Below are 7,288 nucleotides of genomic sequence, written 5' to 3' on the forward strand. Positions count from 1 at the left end.
CTCAACAAAGAACTATCAGCAACTAATGACTGCTTAGAGATGGAGAATTAACCTCACCCAAGGATGAGTCATCCCTAAAACCATATATATACAAGCAACAAAAACTGACTCAGCAGGTTGTATTTATATATCTGTGCATCTATCTGTCTGTCTGTGTGTCTGCTATCTATCATCTACCTACTTATTTATGTATATACTGCCTGTCTATCATCTATCTACCTACCTATCATCTGTCTATCTATCATCTACCTACCTACTTATGTATCATGTACCTATCTGTCTATCTATCTATCTATCTATCTATCTATCTATCTATCTATCTATCTACCTACCTACCTACCTACCTATCTATCTACCTGCCTACCTATCTATCATATTAAAGAAAAGAAGTTATCATTTTGAGATGGGTGCATGACAGGAGCTGGAGGGAGGAAAAGGAAGGTGAAAGTGATATAATTATACTTTAATTAAAATGCATTAAAAACAAAAATTTCAAAAAAGAACACAAATTTCTGAGTTAGATTTAGGGACAGAGAGCAGCTTCATTGTTCACAACCCTGAGTCTAAACTTTGATCTGTTGAGCAAATAGAACCACGTGCGTGTGTCGTGGATGAGGACTTTAGCTACTAGCATAGTGTGGCTTCTTATAAAATGGTAGTGTAACACAGTGGTTTTTAGTAACTGGGGTGACTTGAATGAAAATGCACCCCTAGGCTCTTAGGAAGTGGCACTATTTGAAAGGATTAGGACATGTGGCCTTTTTGGAGTGGGTGTGGCCATATTGGAGGAAGTGTGTCACTGGGCGTGGTTTTGAGGTTTCAGAAGCGTAAGCCAGGCCCAGTGGCTCTCTCTTTCTGTTTCCTGCTGATCTGGATGAGGAACTCTCAGCTACCTCTCCAGCTCCATGTCTGCTTGCACACTGCCATGCTTCCTGTCATGATGATAGCACACTAAACCTCTGAACTTCACCCCAGCCCTAGCTAAATGTTTCCTTTATAAGGGTTGTGCTGGTCACCATGTCTCTTCACAGCAATAAAAACCCTAACTAAGACAGGAACCATGGTAGTTATCTCCAGGTAGGTATTGATATCAAAACGGGAAAAGGTATAAGTTAGACATTCATTCTAATCTTTGGCAATTGTGTACTTAATTTGCTATGTGTCTTTGATCCTCGGGTTCTCAGCATAGACACTGATTCTGTCTGTGTCCAGTGACATTGGTACTCTATCTGAAAATTCATCACGTGTTTTTCATTTTCAGTTGCATCTTCTACACACTTTTAACACTCAGAAGTCATGCATACATGAATCCATGTTTACATGATTTTCTCACCCTTAGAGAAGAAAACCAAAGAAAGATTAATTCATGAAAAATGAATGGCTGTTGAAACTCTTCAAAGGCTTGATTCACTGCATAATTAGTAGACAACATTAGAAAGCAGAATATCTTTCTGCTTGAGAATTGAGTAAATTGATTAATTCATTAATTAGGTATGATAACACAATAGATAGCATAATTGTACCACTGGCTAACAAAACACAGCAGAAGAATTAAGCATGTTTTCAACATGGTCAACATTTAATTCACAGTCTGAAGATCCCAGAGTTAGAATCTTAATGAAGGGACTCAGGAAAGCCAAGGTCAGCCCTTTTTTCTAGGAAGGGGCTGTGTTATGTGCGAAGCACATAGCAAGTAGCAACCTTCTTCCTCCACAAGTTTGTTCCAAGCAGAGCTTGATCCTTGATTCATTTATTCACTGGAGAGATTATTTCCAGACACGTTCCAGGTTTCAGGTACCAGGAAAGGCCAGGGGCTACCACAACGAAGAAATGAGATAAATTTACTCTTTTAGAGTAGACATTTGAGGAGTTCTCTGCTAGTTGTGATAACCACTAGATCATAGAGCAGCTCACATTCAAACTCTACTGAATTAAGTTTAGATATGTAACTCCTGGGTCCTATTATTACAAGTACAAAACACCAATGACAGTGTGTGTTTCCCAGGTGGCATATCGGACAGTGAGGAAGGATGTTTTAAACATGGTAAGGACGTAGTCCTAGACAGTTATTCTAAAAGGGTGGAAAGAGAGCAAATGACAGTCAGTTAAATGAAGAAGATACCTTTCTTCTACAAAAACCATGAGTTGGAGGCCACATAATGAGACTCTGCCTCAAGAAGATGAGAGGTGCAGAGACAGAGAGTCAGGTATTTGAGACAGGGATGGCCACCTTTTATAAAGTGCAACAAAAACACATCAGTTAATTGAACTATGTAAACTATGGCAAAAATCAAGGCTTGACACGCGCAGAGGGCAGACACAGGAAATATCCAGTTGAGAAAAGAGGTCTGTGAGGCTGGAGCATCACGAAAGACAGGAAAGATGAAGGGCGGGGTGGAGGAGGAGCACGAGACAAGGGAGCATTTCTTGTTGAGCTGCGTGGGATGCAAGGAAGTCACCTGTTCTGATCCAAGTCTCAAAGTTAGGCTTTTGGGTGAGGGACACATTGGATGGGCCAAAGTGGAGAGAAAACCATGGGTCCACAGGTCAAATGTTAAGCCAAGTAGAGCTAGAAAGGGGACAACGGGATCAGAAACGAATTGGGTTGAAGGATAATTCGGAGGAGAGGTGCCTGGCCTTGTTGGTGGGTTTGGTGTTGAGAACGAGAAAAGGCAAGAATCAAGGGTAAGTGCTACATTCCTGCACTGAGAAGCTTGGGAAGGAGGCCAGAGGACCACAGGCTGAGAAGAGTCCCGCAGGACATGTCTGAGACAAACTGAGATGATTTCTCATTTCTCTATGATACACGTGAAGTGTCAGATTACCATCTTATTCAGAGTATCCAACAATAAAACTGTACAAAATGATCTGGAGCCAGTAGAAAATTCAAGGTGTGATACGATAAAATTTAAGTTGCATCACAACATATGCGGTATTCAATCCACAAATCTGGATAAAATCCTCAGTGCTCATGGATGGAGGAGAAATAAAAGAAGACCAGAGACCAAACTCTGGGGAAGCCCCACCTCTAATAGCAGGGCTGTGGAAGAGGATCCTGAGGAGGGTGGAGGAAAACAGAGTTTGGAGATCCCAGAGGACAGACAGGACAGGAAGCTGTGATAACCCGTTTGCAGAAGGAAGGGTATACAGAGATCCTGTCAGGAAAAGAGGAAAGGAAAAGCCAAAACATGTGTAAACTTGAGAGGGAATTGCCAAGATGGAGAGAGCTGTGCAGACCCTTTGCAGAAATGACCCCAGCGCTGCCGGGGAACGGGGAACACGGTCTCAAGAAAGCTTTCTCTGAATGAGAAAGAGGACAGCATGCTTGCAAGCTCATGAAGCTGATGCAAGAGAGAGGGAAAATCACTGCAACTAGGCAATTGAGGGAGGTCGAGAAAGAACTTAGGAAGGCAAGGCTGGAGAAACAACACAGCCGGGGCGCTCCCTGTGGTTCTCTGTAGAAAGGTGTGCACGGACACAACTGTGTAGCTTTGGCAGGAGGTGTCGAAGTGGGAGAGTTCCAGTTGGTTTTAAAAGAAAATCTTGAAGCCACAGTTAAAAGATGCAGCGGAGAAAGTGAGTTTTGGTGTCAGGGGTGCTCACCGTCTTTAGAACATCTGGAGAGTGGAGGCCAAGGCTTTGCAACCGTCTTTAGAACATCTGGAGAGTGGAGGCCAAGGCTTTGCAGATAGACCTGGTGTCAAATTGGGGCTTCATTAGTTGTGAGTTATGAGACTTTCTGAGCAACTAGTCCTCTTCATCTGTGCAATGGTGATCACACAAGCGTGCACATACACACATACACACACACACATACACACACACACACTATGCAATGGTGATTCTCCCCATTTAGCCAGCATTTATATAAAGTGGATTACACACAGCATTGTCTGTGAAGGGATCTGAAAGCATAAACAAAGAAAACACAAATGCATCTATGAGTTTGAAGACTAAGAGGGTAGTATACCATGAACGTCAAGGGAGGGAAAATTTTTCAGAACAGGAAGTGGTCCCTGCACTCATGAAAGGCATTCAAACAAAGAGAAGGCTACTGTGTGCGTTCATTAAGATGTCAATGAGGACTTTCAACGTTGTTATTTCCAGGTCGTCATCAAAATCAGAACCACAGGCCTGTGTGCGCAGGGGCAGTTGGAATACAGACAGATAGACGTGCTGGTGTTTCTCCTAGTGTTTAAGTGGATCAACAAGGAGACACCGGTAGCAGCACAAGAACAGAAACAAACAAACAAAAACAGAGAAAGGAATGGATCCTGCAGTAGGCAGCTGGGAAAGAACAGTGCCAAGAAAGAGAAGAGGCAGGAGAGGGCACAGACAGAAAGGAGAGTGCACAGACAGAAGGAAGGGGCAGGAGAGGGCACAGACAGAAGGAAGGGGCAGGAGAGGGCACAGACAGAAGGAAGAGGCAGGAGAGGGCACAGACAGGAAGGAAGGGGCAGGAGAGGGCACAGACAGGAAGAAAAGGGCAGGAGAGGGCACAGACAGAAAGGAGAGGGCACAGACAGAAGGAAGGGGCAGGAGAGGGCACAGACAGGAAGGAGGGCACAGACAGGAAGGAAGAGGCAGGAGAGGGCACAGACAGAAGGAATGAAGAACATATCTAAGGGCTGCGTGGACAGAGGGGAAGGAGAAGGTGTGAAGGGACCTGGTTATTGGCTGTCGTCAGCATGTAGCATAGAAGCAGCCATGGGATGAACTGACATAAGTGATGATCGCCGAGCTTAAGAAATGGAATGAGTTGGCTTGAAGGCATCAGGCTTGAGCTGGAAGTCTTTAGAAGTAAGATTTACCCATGAGGAAGTATGGTTTCCCAATAGCCCAATGGGGCCCACCTTTTTTTTTTTTTTTTACTTGAAGAACACAGAAATGCCACAACCAGATGGCAACACTTCTAACCCACACTTCTGAGGCTTGTTTAGGCATTTTCAAACCTTTGGGTCATAAGTTGGAAAGTCAAATCTTCTATGAGTAGAATGTATTCAGAGAACTTTAGTGAGTTGCCTCTCTGAATCTCAGGGCCAGGGTATAGGTACCAATCACCCATTCATAGATTGATAGAACAGTGTTCTTTTTGGAGTGCCCTGCCCACCAGAGTCCTCTTGCTGCCCCAACCCTGCCCACCCTCCAGAAGGCCTGGCTTGTATGATATAATCTAATATAAATTCTCACCTTTGTAGCCTCCCAGCTCATAAGTCATCGCAATAACCAGTGGGCATTCTTCAAACTTTCAAGTTGCAAAAGGAGTCTATTTATGAAATATCTGCTATGCTGCATAATAAACAATGCCAGAGTGAACACAAAACAGACTAATTTAATAAGTGATTCCTTTCCCCTACATTGTTTAAATTTACATAATCAACTGGTATAATGTTTAGCATGCTCTTCAATGTTTGTTTACATGACAGTCCTGTTCTTTAGACCACGCCATTCACCAGAATATTGATTGGCATACAAAGCACACAACATAGCAGGCATTCCTGGAGGAATCTTTACTGGAGTGAGAAGGCAGCGAGGGAGGTGGTAGCATCTCTACTGCTCTTCCTAATCACACACCTAACGTTCTAAAGGGCATCAAAATCTCAACACAATCTATAGCTACTACTAACAGACAGAGGACTCTAGCCAAGAGTTAATATTAATACCATTAAAATAGCTTTATCAAGTGTTCATTTATCTCCAGATTGGAAGCAATAGCAGCCTGAAGCAGAGGCATGCCTTTGAGTATTGTGGGATAAGAATCAACCACAGCTTAAGAGCCATGGCTTTCCTGCTAAAGGGGAAAAGCGGTCTTAAAGCCACAGATCTCAGATGCAATACAGTGAGTCTCTTCGTCATCATCTTGTGCTCAAAGAAAACAGTGTGGAGTTATCACAATGAAGAAAGAACTCAGGTATCAAAATACATTAACCTTGCTTACATTAATTCAAACGGGCCTGGAGCTTTTGAAATGAACATGATGTTATTTGTGCATTAGTAGACAAAACAGATGTGGGTTAGACTACAAAGCTCCATCCTGCATCTCTGAAACAGAAGGATGAATGCCACTTCCTAGACTCTCTTAAAATATACATGATTCATACGTTTTTCTCTCTCTACCTAAATAATTTCCTTTTTTATTTTTACCTTTTCTTTAAAACGAGCTTTGGTTCCATGATACCATGCCCTCCTGCAGTTCAGGATGCTGTGGTGAGGAAGCAATTGTCATGGTCAAGGTTTCTTCTGTATGATGACAGTCAAGGGTTAGGTTAGCGGTGTGGTGCGCACCTTGCAAGCCTGTTCATCAGACTCTGAGTCCAGGATCCCAGAGGAAAAGGCGAGGACTGATTCCAGAAAGTTCTCCTCTGCTCTCCACACCTGTGACATGGCATGTGCACACCCACACGCATGCACACACATCATTCACATGCAATAAATTTAATTTAACTTTTTAAAAATGTAGGTCTTGACTTCAAACTTCCAGCCCCACACCTGAAATGTTTTCTTCCTTCAGCTTCCTTCCCCTGTGATACCATATCTGCAGCAGGGTTAAAACGTTGGTGATGACTGGCTGCAGGATACAAGTCTCCAGAAAGTCTGGTCAGCCCTGTGTTCCATCTCCTGCTCACAGAGGGAGAGACATCTCAAAGACAGGAAGTGACATCACAGTGCCTGTTTATGACAGAATATATTTAAAACTCTAGCTCTCTTTATGATATTGGAAACAAAACAAATAAGAAATATAAATATAGGTTTCCATTTCAACTAACTCCTTTTGAATTTAAAATATCTCACTCTGGGATCAAAAGCCTACTCTGGTCCCCAGCTCTTATACAAGAAGGCAGCAATTTTATCAAACGTGACATACAATGTTCTCTCTGTCTCGCTTCATTCAAAATATTTTCTTCCACCATCTGAGTTGACTAGGCACCAGTCAGGTCCATAAAACTAAAGTTAGAAACACATACTGGTTCTTAGAAAGATGATGGCCAAAGGTGATGAGAGCGTACACTCTGGTCCATCCTTCTCCCAAACCCCAGCCCACAAGACTCTAAATCAAAAGAACACACAATGCCACAAGGCAGAACACAAACCTCTTTGTGTCTTTAATAATTTTAAGGCAAATGATATCGACAAATGAACTGCTGTAAGGGCTTTGTTTATTATACGGAAATATTTCCAAAGGCAGCCTTCTTGTGCAGGGCCTGAGAAGACTCACATAAGGGATGTTAGTTGTTTGATCAAAGTTAAAAGGTATCATTGAACAAAGGTAAAATATCAGTATACTATC

At 42.8% G+C, this 7,288-nt stretch overlaps 1 long non-coding RNA gene across 1 annotated transcript; it reads right to left on the reverse strand.

The window, feature by feature from the left end:
* Positions 1 to 1,575: 1,575 nt before the first annotated feature.
* On the reverse strand, positions 1,576 to 6,616 carry LOC121133252. The gene is made up of 4 exons (XR_005870062.1): positions 6,145 to 6,616; positions 5,191 to 5,289; positions 3,604 to 3,694; positions 1,576 to 1,814 (listed from the first exon to the last, which is right to left on the reverse strand). It is a non-coding gene; the product is annotated as an uncharacterized LOC121133252 (long non-coding RNA).
* Positions 6,617 to 7,288: the final 672 nt, after the last annotated feature.

Source organism: Mesocricetus auratus, unplaced genomic scaffold, assembly GCF_017639785.1.
Source record: "Mesocricetus auratus isolate SY011 unplaced genomic scaffold, BCM_Maur_2.0 Super-Scaffold_100021, whole genome shotgun sequence".
NCBI classification, from domain to species: domain Eukaryota; kingdom Metazoa; phylum Chordata; class Mammalia; order Rodentia; family Cricetidae; genus Mesocricetus; species Mesocricetus auratus.